A 14,527-nucleotide genomic window follows, 5' to 3' on the forward strand; every position below is an offset into this window, starting at 1 on the left:
CTTCCAAGAATTTAGAAATCTCATCCTTAACAATGGATTCTAGAATCTTGCCAACAACCGAGGTTAGGCTAATTGGCCTATAATTTTCCATCTTTTTCCTTGTTCCCTTCTTGAACAGGGGGGTTACAACAGCGATTTTCCAATCCTCTGGGACTTTCCCTGACTCCAGTGACTTTTGAAAGATCATAACTAACGCCTCCACTATTTCTTCAGCTATCTCCTTTAGAACTCTAGGATGTAGCCCACCTGGGCCCGGAGATTTATCAATTTTTAGACCATTCAACACAATCATGGCTGATCTGGGGCTTCAACATTTTACCACCTGCTTCCATTTCCCGTACGTCCCTGAGAGACCAAATATCTGTTAATTCCAATCTTAAAAATGTTCAACAATGGGGTATCCACAACCCTTTGGGATGGAGAATTCCAAAGATACGCAACCCTTTGAGCGCAGCAATGTCTCCTCATCTCAGTCCTAAATGATCAGCTGCTTATCCTGAGATAGCCCCTCTGTTTCAGGTTCCCCAAGAAATGGGAACAATGGTTGGAGCCCTCCACTCTCTGAGCCATTGAAACCTCCTTTCACATTGATGGACCGGAAGATCCCGCTGATGTGAATCAAGGGTGATGGGGATAAGATGGGATAGTGGAATCAAGGACTATATCACATCAACTATGATCTCATTGAATGGTGGAACAGACACGATGGGCCGAGTGACCAGCCTTTGCTCCTACCCCTTATGGTCTTATGGTGAATTCCCGCCAATCTCCCCTTCATAATTTTGCACTGTGGAATGAGGTCGCTTCTCATTCTTTTAAATGCCAGGAAATATGAGCCCAATTTATGCAGCCCCTCATCGTAGGACAAGCCATGTATCCGAGGGACCAATTTAGTGAACCTTTGCTGTACCGCCCCAACGCAAGTATAACCTTTCTTCAGTCTATAGACCAAAATTGCACACTGTAATCTTACTTGCTCCAGTACTCCAGTCCCCTTGCACTAAAGGCCACCATGCCATGTGCCTTTGCAATTGATTGCTGCACCTGCATGCTAACTTTCTGCGCTCCCAATGATCAATTGCAAGTTGCCCATGCCTTCTTCACCTGACATCCACGGGAGTCACGAGATAGGAATCAAGAAAGAACTCTTCTCCCAGCTAGTCAGCAAATGCTAAAGCAAATTCTAACATGGCTATTTCTATGCTAGGCATGACAGGGTGAAGCAAACATTAAAATGAACACCTTCTTTGGTTGGCTCATTAGCACAACACTTAAGACATTTCTTCATTGGCGAAAAAAATGGCGACACGGTAACATGGTGGTTAGCACTGTTGCTTCACAGCTCCAGGGTCCCAGGTTCGATTCCCAGCTTGGGTCACTGTCTGTGTGGAGTCTGCATGTTTTCACTGTGTCTGCATGGGTTTCTTCCGGGTGCTCCGGTTTCCTGCCACAAGCCCTGAAAGATGTGCTTGTTAGGTAATTTGGACATTCTGCAATTCTCCACTGTGTACCCGAACAGGTGCCGGAGTGTGGCGACGAGCGGATTTTCACAGTAACGTCATTGCAGTGTTAATGTAAGCCTACTTGTGACAATAAAGATTCTAACATAACGTAACAAAGTAAACCATTGCTTCAGTTCGGAAAGTGAAACATGACATTTTCTTTGACTCAAGAAAAACAACTAGCATTTTGCACTGCGCCTTCATCTCCCACTTGTTTTGACAATTCGGCCAAAGTTCTGTCCACACGCGTGCACATGAATACAAATTCAGAAACTCTTGGGTTTGAATGACCTGTGCACATTCTATTGAGAATCTTCTCCGTCTTTCAGCCTTACCGGGTCAAATGATTGGTTCACCCTTGGGTAAAGAGGGAATTTCTTATGAGGAGAGATTGAGTAGGCCGGGCCTGTACTCATTGTGGAGTTTAGAAGAATGAACGGTGACCTTGTTGAGACATATTGGATGTTTCCCCTGAGAGGATGTTTCCCCTTGTGGCATGGTTTAGGAGCAGAGGGCATAATCTCAGAGTAAGGGATGGCCCATTTAAGAAAGAGAGAAGGAATTTCTTCTCTCAGAGGGTAGTGAATCTGTGTAATTCTTTACCTCAGAGGGCTGCAGAGGCTGGGCTGTTAAGTACGTTCAAGGCTGAGATAGACAGATTTGTATTGAGTCAGAGAATCAAGGGTTATGAGGATAAGGAGGGATAGTGGAGTTGGGGATAATCAGATCAGTTGCCATTTCATTGATTGGCCAAGCAGACAAGATGTGCCAAATGACCTACTTTAGCTCCTACATCTTATGGTCAACTTATGGCCTCCTCTTCCATACTGCCCAACAGTTTCTGCGCAACATTTCTTCAAGAATTGTTCTGTTGCCCATTTTCAAATAGCGACTTATCCAATCCCATTTTAAAACCCAGTTTTCTGTTGCCGTGGTCTGGCTGACTGTCTGTTCCAGAATTGAATCTCTTTTTTTTTAAGGAACAAGTTTGTCCAAATTTGATATTTTCCACAGAAGGAAAGACGTGTAGCCTGTTCAGTTAAGGGGCTGTGGTCCATGATTGGGTGTTCTCGAAAATAAATGAGTCAGCTATCGAAACTGTAATCATTAGCAGATTGAAAAAAATAGATAAGTTCCAATTGCAAGACAGTATTAGTTCAGACTGGACATATTGAAATGGTTGCTCTGCGTGAAAACCTATCAGACTTTTGCCTCTGGCAACAATGCAACCCTGAAAGGGCAGTAGTCAGTTTAATTGGCAATGCTACTGACCAAACCCCAGACACAAAGGGAGTCAGAGAGCAGATGTTTGGTTTTCTCCACAGCCAAGAACTTTAAAGGAAAACACATGACCTGGCGAGGCTGCCTGGTAGATCTGGTAATGAGAAAACAGCAGCAACTGAGCAATGATCTCTTCCAGACGAATAGGGAGAACAAGCCACTAAGAAAAGGGACTGGTTTAAAGAGTATGCTCTCAATCTGTAAAAAAGGGGACGGTATAGCACAGCCGTTGTTTTATATACGTTACGGAATCTGTGAGAATTCAGGATTTTGGATACATTTCTGTCATCTCATCTGTGGAAAGGCAACATATCAGGAGCTCGAGTAAGCCATTTGACCCTTTGAGTCTGCTCTGCCATTAAATAATAGGGTAGCATATAGGGTAGCATCTATCGAGGGGCCGAATGGCCTCGTCCGGCTCCTATTATCGATGTTTCAACATCCCTTGAATAGAACATAAGAAGGAATAAAACAACTTCTTCATGTTTCAACAGTCCCGTCTCGTTGAAGTGGTACTCAGTTTGCTCGTTTTGGAAGATAAGCAGATTTGGGACACATTTGACATATTCCAGTTTATTCGACACAGTACATTATTTAATAATATAATAATAATCGCTTATTGTCACAAGTAGACTTCAATGAAGTTACTGTGAAAAGCCCCTTGCCATGAGCACTGAGCAATGGTAGCTCTAGATACAGTGCAGTAAAATTAAAATTCTTGAATGCAAGGGATGCAGGATCCCGAGAGATCAGTGGCACTGATTCCAAGAGAATTTCAAGGGAATACCCAAAATATATAAGATTGGTAGTGGCCCAAGTGCCAAGTGTAATTTGTAAGTTACGCTAGGTAAAGGGATGAAGTTAATGTCACCTGTGAACGTATGATTAATTACACTGAGCACGTGAAAACAGCATATTGATTTCAACCCCACAGCAGCTGACCTGATTTTTTTGAGATTTAGCAGCAATAGCTGTTTACATCTGCAAACATCATTCCTGGCCGAGCCATGTATTGTGAATGAGATACTTGTGATTTCTTTATGCTTAATGTTTCTTTTTAGTCTATGAAAAGTGGGGCCACACCATTAAACTGTAAGCCATGTCTGATCGGCTTGATCAGGTCAGTCCAACTGTGTGCCAGTGAAAAAGTGTTATTAAAATAGGGCAACACGGTGGCGCAGTGGGTTAGCCCTGTTGCCTCACGGCGCTGAGGTCCCAGGTTCGATCCCGGCTCTGGGTCACTGTCTGTGTGGAGTTTGCACATTCTCCCCATGTTTCAACTGCTTTAGTAAACCACGGTTCCCTCGCTCGACCACATCCTCCCTGCCTGACAGGTACATACTTATCAAGGACACGCAGTAGCTGTTCCTTGAACAAGCTCCATTGTGCCCATCCCCTGCAGTTTTCCTCTCCGTCCAATGCACCCTAAGTCTTGCCTAATCGCATCATAATTGCCTTACCCCCAGCTATAACTGTTGCCCTGCGGTATATACCTATCCCTTTCCATCACTAAAGTAAACGTAATCGAATTGTGGTCACTATCACCAAAGTGCTCACCTACCTCCAAATCTAATACCTGTCCTGGTTCATTACCCAGTACCAAATCCAATATGGCCTCGTCTCTCATTGGCCTATCTACATACTGCGTCAGGAAACCCTCCTGCACACATTCGACAAAATCGGACCCATCTAAAGTACTCGAACTATAGTGTTTCCAGTCAATATTTGAAAAGTTAAAGTCCCCCATAACAACTACCCTGTTACTTTCGCTCCTATCCCGAATCATCTTAAAGATCATAAAGAGAAACTTCACAATCGTAAAAAAAAGTAATTCGTAAAAGAAGCAAGAGTGATGTGAAACAAAACTTACTTACTCAGCGAGTAATTAGGGTTTGGAATGCACTGCCTGAGAGTGTGCTGGAGGCAGGTTCAATTGAAGCGTTCTAAAGGGAATTAGACTGTCCATAGACGATAACTCCTTTGTTCATAGAATGTAAGCAGTGCAGAAGGAGTCCGTTCGGCCCATCAAATCTGCACCGTTCCTCTGAAAAAGCACCCCACCTAGGCCAACTCACTCACCCTATCCTTGAAACCCCACCCAACCTGCACATCTTTGGACACTAAGGGGCAATTCAGCATGGCCAATCCACCTAACCTGGACACTTTTGGAGGAAACCGGAACACCCGGAGGAAGCCCACGCAGACACAGGGAGAGAGTGCAAACTCCACACGGACAGGAACCAGGCCCACTGGCACTGTGAGACAGCAGTGCTAACCACAATGCCACCATGTTGCCCTTTGTGCCACTCTTAACCTGAAAAGGTAGATTGTGCAGGGCTATGGGCGGAATGCCACTCGGTGACTTGATCAGTCTGAAGCTGATGCAGGCATGATGGGCCAAATTGTCTCCTTCTGCGCTGTAACAATCCTGTTGTTCTGTGAATATATCACAACCGTGGTGATGTTAAGCTGCTAATTACAAAATTATTACTAAGTATCATTTTGGTCGAATTTGGCAGGGTGTTTCTTACGGGTTTTCTTGGTGAGATCTACATCGGTATTTAGGTAAATTGGATATTCTGAATTCTCCTTCTGTGTACCCGAACAGGCGCAGGAATGTGGCGAATGGGGGCTTTTCACAGTAACTTCATTGCAGTGTTAATGTAAGCCTACTTGTGACAATAAAGATTATTATTAATAACCCACACATCGGGAATGATTTAACGGAAATGAAACAGAATCCCGTGTTGGTCGCGTTTAGCCGGGTGTTTCCCGGCGCCGGCAGCACCAAGAACGACCCCGTTATTAAATGGGACTGTGCTCCATTTCTGGGCCTCTGTGAGGAGTGCCCCACTGAGGCTGCACTTAGTCCCATTTCCTGCACAAATAATCTCTACTCGCCAGTGCATGAAGAGATCAGGGCACCAATTTTAAATGGTGTCCCGATCTCCAGACCATTAACCGCGGCATCTGGCCCCCCAACATCCTAAACACCAATGAGGGGGCCCTCAGGTTCCCCACCTCATAAGGGCAGGGCATCGAAACACTTGTCAAGAGGAAGAAGGAGGCTTATGTATAGATGAGACATGAAGGTTCAGTTAGGGCGCTTGAGAGTTACAAGTTAGCTAGGAAGGACCTAAAGAGAGAGCTAAGAAGAGCCAGGAGAGGACATGAGAAGTCTTTGGCAGGTAGGATCAAGGATAACCCGAAAGCTTTCTATAGATATGTCAGGAATAAAAGAATGACTAGGGTAAGAGTAGGGCCAGTCAAGGACAGTAGTGGGAAGTTGTGCGTGGCGTCTGAGGAGATAGGAGAGGTGCTAAATGAATATTTTTCATCAGTATTCACACAGGAAAAGGACAATGTTGTTGAGGAGAATACTGAGATACAGGCTACTAGACTAGAAGGGCTTGAGGTTCATAGGAGGAGGTGTTAGCAATTCTGGAAAGTGTGAAAATAGATAGGTCCCCTGGGCCGGATGGGATTTATCCTAGGATTCTCTGGGAAGCTAGGGAGGAGATTGCTGAATCTTTGGCTTTGATCTTTAAGTCATCTTTGTCTACAGGAATAGTGCCAGAAGACTGCAGGATAACAAATGTTGTCCCCTTGTTCAAGAAGGGGAGTAGAGACAACCCCGGTAACTATGGACCAGTGAGCCTTACTTCTGTTGTGGGCAAAGTCAAAGGGTGGTGGTTGATGGGAAATGTTCAGACTGGAATCCAGTTACTAGTGGTGTACCACAAGGATCTGTTTTGGGGCCACTGCTGTTTGCAATTTTTATAAATGACTTGGAGGAGGGCGTAGAAGGATGGGTGAGTAAATTTGCAGATGACACTAAAGTCAGTGGAGTTGTGGACAGTGCGGAAGGATGTTACAAGTTACAGAGGGACATAGATAAGCTGCAGAGCTGAGCTGCGAGGTGGCAAATGGAGTTTAATGCAGAAAAGTGTGAGGTGATTCATTTTGGAAGGAATAACAGGAAGACAGAGTACTGTGCTAATGGTAAGATTGTTGGTAGTGTGGATGAGCAGCAAGATCTCGGTGTCCATGTACATAGATCCCTGAAAGTTGGCACCCAGGTTGAGAGGGCTGTTAAGAAGGCGTACGGTGTGTTAGCTTTTATTGGTAGAGGGATTGAGTTTCGGAGCCATGAGGTCATGTTGCAGCTGTACAAAACTCTGGTGCGGCCGATTGGGAGTATTGCGTGCAATTCTGGTCACCGCATTATAGGAAGGATGTGGAAGCATTGGAAAGGGTGCAGAGGAGATTTACCAGAATGTTGCCTGGTATGGAGGGAAGATCTTATGAGGAAAGGCTGAGGGACTTGAGGCTGTTTTCGTTAGAGAGAAGAAGGTTAAGAGGTGACTTCATTGAGGCATACAAGATGATCAGAGGATTAGATAGGGTGGACAGTGAGAGCCGTTTTCCTCGGATGGTGACGTCTAGCACGAAGGGACATAGCTTTAAATTGAGGGGAGATAGATATAGGACAGATGTCAGAGGTAGGTTCTTGACTCAGAGAGTAGTAAGGCCGTGGAATGCCCTGCCTGCAACAGTAGTGGACTCACCAACATTAAGGGCATTCAAATGGTCATTGGATATACATCTGGACGATAAGGGAATAGTGTAGATGGGCTTCAGAGTGGTTCCACAGGTCGGCGCAACATCGAGGGCTGAAGGGCCTATACTGCGCTGTAATGTTCTATGTTCACTCTGTCCAGACCCTTCACGATTTTTATTACCTCAATCAAATCTCCTCTCAACCTTCTTTTCTTCAAGGGAAACAGACCTAACTTCTCCAATCTACCTTTATAACTTAAGTAACTCGACCCTGGATCCATTCTCGTGAATCTTTTCTGCATTCTCTCCAATGCGTTCCTATCCTTCCCAAAATGTGCTGTCCAGAATAGCGCGCCATACTCCAGCTGAGGTTGATTCTTGACCTGTGCAAATTCAGTATAACTTCCTTGCTATTATACTCAGTCCCCCTATGCATAAAGCCCAGGGTTCAGTATGCTTTGTTATCTGCACTCTCAACCTGTCCTATCACCTTCAATAATTTAAATACGTTTAGATCCAGGTCCCTCTGCTGCTGCGCCCCACTTTGAGCTGTACTCTTTAGTTTATATTGGCTGGGTTCTCCAATAATGGGGCTCTGTCCCCACGCCAACGTAAAAACGCTGGCGTTTCCCTCTGGACTGTCCTTAAGAAAGTCCTGAGCGATTCCCCTACCTGCAGGGGGCTGGCAGGGCCCCGGTGTGCTCCTCGCAGCTCTGGCTGTGGATACGGGGCCCCGCACTTCCGGTCGGGAGTCCGCGCATGCGCACGGTGGCCTGCAGCGGCCGCCCCGTGGAACAAGGCAGACTCGGACCGCAGAGCGGCATCAAAAATATAGGCCCCCCCCAAGGTGGCGCGCGCCCACGGGTCCGTGACGCCCGATCGCTCCCCTGACATCCATGAGGCCCTCTCCCGGTGATAGATCGCCCCGCTCCCCGCCCCCAATCGCAGACTCAGTCCGCAGCCGCCACCCGAGCTTCCCGACGGCCGAATATAGAGGTTTCAGAGGAAAGGTGAGAAACAAATAAGAGAGGAAAAGAGAGAGAATGAGATGCCTCAGGTAGCTAACATGAAAGCAAATCCCAAAGTCTTCGATATGCATATAAATAGTAAAAAGGTGGTAAAAGGAGGAGTAGGGCTGATTAGGGACCAAAAAGGGAGATTTACACATGAAGGCAGAGGGCATAGCTGAGGTACTAAATGAAACTTTTAATCAACCTTTACTAAGAAAGGAGAAGCTACCCAGGCCATGGTGGGGAAAAAGAGGTTATTCAGACACTCGATAGGTTTAAAATTGAAATGGTGGTGCTATCGGATAGGTTATCTGTATTTCTTTCAGAGGGTCGGTACAGGTTCAATAAGCCAAATGGCCTCTTTCAGCACTGGAGGAATTTGTTGGTTCTTAAAGTTGAAAAGACACCGGGATTGGATGAGATGCCTCCAAGGACACTGAGGGAAGTGGGAGTAGAAATTGAGGAGGCACCGTCCATAGGTTAGCAGTTTTTCTTAGACTTGGGGTGGTCCCGGAGGACTGGAGAATTTCAAACGGTACATACAATGTTTAAAAAAAGATTGTAAATATAAGCCCAGCAACTACAAGCCAATCAGTATAATTGCGATGAGGGTGAAACTTCACAGAGATAAATGTGGGTTAATTAAGGAAAACCAAAGGTTATTAAAGGAAAATCCTAGTTAACAATCTTTCTGGAGTTTTTTTGAACAGGTAACAGAGAGGATTGATGCAGGCAAAACTGTGGTTTACATCATCTTCCAAAACGTGTTCGATACAGTGCTGCATAATAGGCATTTGAGCAAAGTTATAGCTCATGGAATAAAAGGGACAGTAGCAACATGGAAAGGGACTTGGCTGAGTGGTAGAAAACAGAGGATAGTGGTCAATGGATGTTGTTCATATTGAAGGATGGTTTTGTGGTGGATTTCCCCAGGGGTAAGAGTTGGCTTTCCTTGATATATATCAACAACCCAGACCTTGCAGGGCACAATATTAAACTGTGAGGAAATGAATGAAATTCACTTATTGTCACGAGTAGGCTTCAATGAAGTTACTGTGAAAAGCCCCTAGTCGCCACATTCCGGCACCTGTTCGGGAAGGCTGGTATGGGAATTGAACCGTGCTGCTGGCCTGCTTTAAAAGCCAGCGATTTAGTCCAGTGTGCTAAACCTGAAGATAGTGTAGAACTTCAAAAGGGCATAGACAAGTTGGTAGAGAGGACAAACTTGCGGCAGATGCAGATGCAGATGCAGATGCAAAGTGAAGTGATTTATTTGGTAGAAAAAACATGGAGAGAGAGGGAGCTGGAATCTCCAAGCCTCTGGGGCGAAATCGTGTTTGGCACGGGGGCAGAGAATGGCCGTTTACCCGGTAAACAATGGGAAAGTGTGCAGACTCCACACAGTCAATGACCCAAGCTGGGAATCGAACCTGGGACCCTGCAGCTGTGAATTAAGATAAAGAAGAAAAAGTGTGGAAAGGACAGGTGCTTGTATTTTTTACCTGACACCTGTCCTGTACACACTTTTTCTTCTTTATCTTAATGTCTATCTCCTTTGTCATTCAAGGAGCTCTGGATTTGTTTGCTCCACCTTTCTCTTTTCTGGAAATATGCCTTGACTGTACATGAATCATCTCTTCTTTGAAGGTAGCCCATTTTTCTGCCATCGTTTGACTCCAACTTATTCAGCCCAAATCCCTTCTTACCTCATTGGAGTTAACGTACCGCCAGTTCATTATTCTTACTCTGCAGTGTTCTTTGTCCTTTTCGACATAGTCAGCCCGAATCACATGATGCAACAATCACTGACCCCTAAATGTTCTCCGGCTGATACTTGATCCATTTCGCCCACCTCATCTCCAAGAACCAGGTCTAGCAGAGCCCCCTTCCTAGTTGGACTGGAAATGTACAGCTGAAATGTTTTTTTTTCTGAACACACGCTCTAGGAACTTTTGCCCTTCTCTGTCCTTTACACTGCTAATTTCCCAGGCTATATTTGGACAATTAAAGTCACCTATCATAAACACTCTACACTTTTTGTACCTCTCTGTAATTTATTTGCAAATGTGTTCCTCTGCATCCTTTTCAGTATCATAGAATCATAGAATCCCTACAGTACAGAAGGAGGCTATTTGGCCCATCAAGTCTGCACCGGTCCTTGCTCTGATAGAGCACCCTACCTAGGCTCAATTGGTCGTAACCTTTGGGCAATTTTAGCATGGTCAATTCACCTAACCTGCACATCTAGTCTAGTCTAGTCTTTATTATTGTTACAAGTAGGCTTACATTAACACTGCAATAACAAATACTGTGAAAAGCCCCTTGTCGCCACATTCCGGCGCCTGTTCGGGTACACTCAGGGAGAATTCATAATGTCCAAATGACCTCACAGCACGTCTTTTGGGACTTGTGGGAAGAAACCGGAGCTCCCGGAGGAAACCCACGCAGAGACGGGGAGAACGTGCAGACTCCGCACAGATAGCGACCCAAGCCGGGAATCGAACCTGGGACTCTGGAGCTGTGAAGCGACAGCGCGAACCACTGTGCTACCATGCTGCCCGAGTTTGGACTGTGGGAAGAAACCGGAGCACCAGAGGAAACCCACGCAGATAGGGGGAGAACATGCAAATTCCACACAGACAGTCACCCGAGGTCAGAATCGAACCCACGTCCCTGGCGCTGTGAGGCAGCAGTGCTAACCACAGTGCCACCATGCCACTAGTTGGTGGCCTATAGACTACATCGGCAATATAATTGCACCTTTTTTGTTCTTTATCTCTAACCAAATACATTCTGTCCTTGAATCCTGTGGGAGATCCTTTTTCTCCAACACTGCAGTGCTGCCCTTTATCAATATCACCACCCCTTCCCCCTTTAATCCTTTCCTATCTTTCATAAACATCTTGTATTCAAAGCTATTTAACACCTCGTCCTATCTTTTTATGAGCAGGTCTCAGTCATAGACACAACATATTTCCACATGGCAATCTGTGACTGTAACTTACCAGTCTTACTTACCACACTTGGTATTTCTCTCGAATATTATCTCCTGGTTCCCGGACCTCTGCCAAGTTGGTTTAAAATCTATCCAAGGAACTCAGCTATTTTCAGCAGCAATCTGTCCATCCTGTATGGGTCCCATCTCCCCCAGAGGCAGTCTCAATGTCCCAACAATCTTAAGCCTTCCTCCTGCACCATCTTTTGAGTCATGCTATCAGATATCTTCTCCTATATCAGCAAAACAAAGGAGCTGGTCATTGACTTCAGGAAGCAAAGCACAGTATGACCTCTGGCTGCGTCAATGGTGCCGAGGTGGAGATGGTTGACAGCTTCAAATTCCTCGGTGTGCGCATCACCAACAATCTGTCCTGGTCCACCCACGTTGATGCTGAGACCAAGAAAGCACAAAGGCGCCTATACTTCCTCAGGAAACTAAGGAAATTCGGCATGTCCACATTGACTCTTAACAATTTTTACAGATGCACCATAGAAAGCATCCTATCTGGCTGCATCACAGCCTGGTATAGCAACTGTTCGGCTCAAGACCGTAAGAAACTACAGGGAGTCATGAACACTGCCCAGCCATCACACAAACCTGCCTCCTATCCATGGACTCTGTCCACACCTCCCACTGCCTTGGGAAAGTGGGCAGTATAATCAAAGACACTCCCACCCATGTTTTCTTGTTATATTACTTTGTGTAATATCTTATTACTCATGTGCTTCTTTCCAAGATGGTCCTCTAGTCGATGTTCATTAACACTCAGAGTCTTCAATTAAAGCAAATACTATTTATTGAGTAACGCTAACAATTGAACTGTGAGTTTGTTCTCTCTTTAACAACTAAACTAGAGATTAAATTAACAAGATTAAATACATATTAACTATGATTAACAACACCTGCACTCTAAGCTATCTCTCTCTACCTCTGGTCACTAGTTACTCCAAACACGAAGAGGCAGGAACTCTCCTGGAGTTTATCTTTTATACCCATCTCTAGTGCTGCCATCTAGTGGTTATCTAGCTGTTACTTCTGTATATTAACCCTTTGTATACATACAGGTATGCAGATCACTACAATTCTCTCTTCCAACTTCTTCCATCGGACAGGAGATACAAAAGTCTGAGAACACGCACGAACAGGTTCAAAACCAGCTTCTTCCCCACTGTTACCAGACTCCTAAACGACCCTCTTATGGACTGAACTGATCTCTTCACACATCTTCTCTACCGAGCTGTGCTACACTCTGTATGCTCACCAAGGCCTGTGCATTTTACACTACATTGTGTATTTATGCCTGTCCTATGTTTTTTCATGTATGGAACGATCTGTCTGGACTGTACGCAGAACAATACTTTTCACTGTACCTCGGTAAACGTGACAATAATCAAATTGAATTCAATTCAGTTTCTGTGCTCACTTGCACGAGATACTGAGAGCAATCCAGAGATGACAATTTCCGACGTCCTGCTTGCTAATTTTCTACCTAGCTCCCTAAACTCAGGTTGTAGGACTACAACCTTCTTTCTACCTGTGTCATTGGTACCAATGTGGAGCACGACTGCTGACCGTTCAGCCTTAGGGGCTAGTTTAGCACAGTGGGCTAAACAGCTCGCTTGTAATGCAGAACAATGCCAGTAGCGCAGGTTCAATTCCCGTACTAGCCTCCCTGAACAGACGCCGGAATGTGGCGACTAGGGGCTTTTCACAGTAGCTTCATTTGAAGCCGACCTGTGACAAGAAACGATTATTATTATTATTCTCTCTCAGGGTACTGTGCAGCTGCTGACAGACATAAATGGGTAAGTGTAGAGGAAGCTTACTGTGTAGCAATGCACAATGCTCCTGACAAAGTTGGCATTGAAGGTGTGAGAAAGCAGCACCAGCTGGATCAGATAGCAGCTTTAATGCTGCTTGTGGAGTTCTGTCCTGTGCAAAATAACCACTTTGCACCAATACTGTTTTCATTGAACACTTAAGCCTTGCGACTTACTCTTAATGCTGATTTATGCTGTCTTTTTTCTGCTGTATTAATGCCAATGTGGTCAACGATTCCGACAAGTAGAAATACATATCAGGAGGAATTCCAGCATTAAGACAGCTTGATGAGTAACTTAAAACATTTCAAGGCAGAGAAATTCCAATGACCAAAAGCAAAACCAATGACTGCTGGTGATCTGAATTAAAACAGCAAATGTAGGGAACACTCAGCAGGTCAGGCAGCAGCTGCACAGAGACAAACAGGGTTAACATTCCAGTCCTGATCAAAGTTCAGCACTTGGATTTGATTCCGGCCTCAGGTGACTCTCTGTGTGGAGCTTGCACTTTCTCCCCGTGTCTACGTGAATTTCCTCTGGATTCTCCGGTTTCCTCCCACAGTCCAAAGATGTGCAGGTCAGGTAGATTACCGTGATAAATTGCCCCTTTGTGTCCAAAGGTTCGGTGGGGTTACAGGGATATGGCGGGGGCATACCAATGTGGGGTGCTCTTTTGGAGGATGGGGTGCAGATTCAAAGGGCTGAATGGCCTCCTTCTGCACTGTAGGGATTCTACAACTTGAAATTTTAACTCCTCTCTCCACGGACTTGTTGAGTATTTTTAACGTAGTGATTGAAATATTTCTCATTCACAATAATGTAGAGTTATGGGAATAGTGTGTGTAACGCCCATTTAAATGGAAAGCCACGCTCGTCTTAAATGACAGAGCAAGCTTGATGGGCTGAATGGTCTTCTCCTGGTCTTATGTGCTGATTGTTTCCAGCATTTTCTAAATTTTAAAGAGGGTGTGTTGTTTCTTTGTTTGGAAGGATAGGCAGTGGAACCCAGGGTGGCATATTGTTGGCGGCAACCAATTGAGAGGCTGTTGCCGGGGTAGCTGAGCAGATAAGGACAGCGGCCTATCCACAAGAGCTATCGCTTCTATCAGAGAGGCGGCAGCTCAGCAGTCTCAGCAGCACAGCCATAGAGGTGGCCATTACCACGGCAGCAGCTCCAGGAACAGTGCTCATCAATGGCTGTCACCCTTCAAGGTAGGTGAGTTAGATTAGGGAAAACCAGGGACTGGGCCTGGCGATTGAGGTGGAGGTCTGGTGCGTTGTGGCACACCAGTGGTGCTGTTGCTGCGAGTGTAGCCAGTGCTGCTCCTGGCTCCTCAGTGGGGCCTAGGAGCACTC

The sequence above is a fragment of the Scyliorhinus torazame genome, chromosome 2 (assembly GCF_047496885.1).
Source record: "Scyliorhinus torazame isolate Kashiwa2021f chromosome 2, sScyTor2.1, whole genome shotgun sequence".
Classification (NCBI taxonomy): Eukaryota; Metazoa; Chordata; class Chondrichthyes; order Carcharhiniformes; family Scyliorhinidae; genus Scyliorhinus; species Scyliorhinus torazame.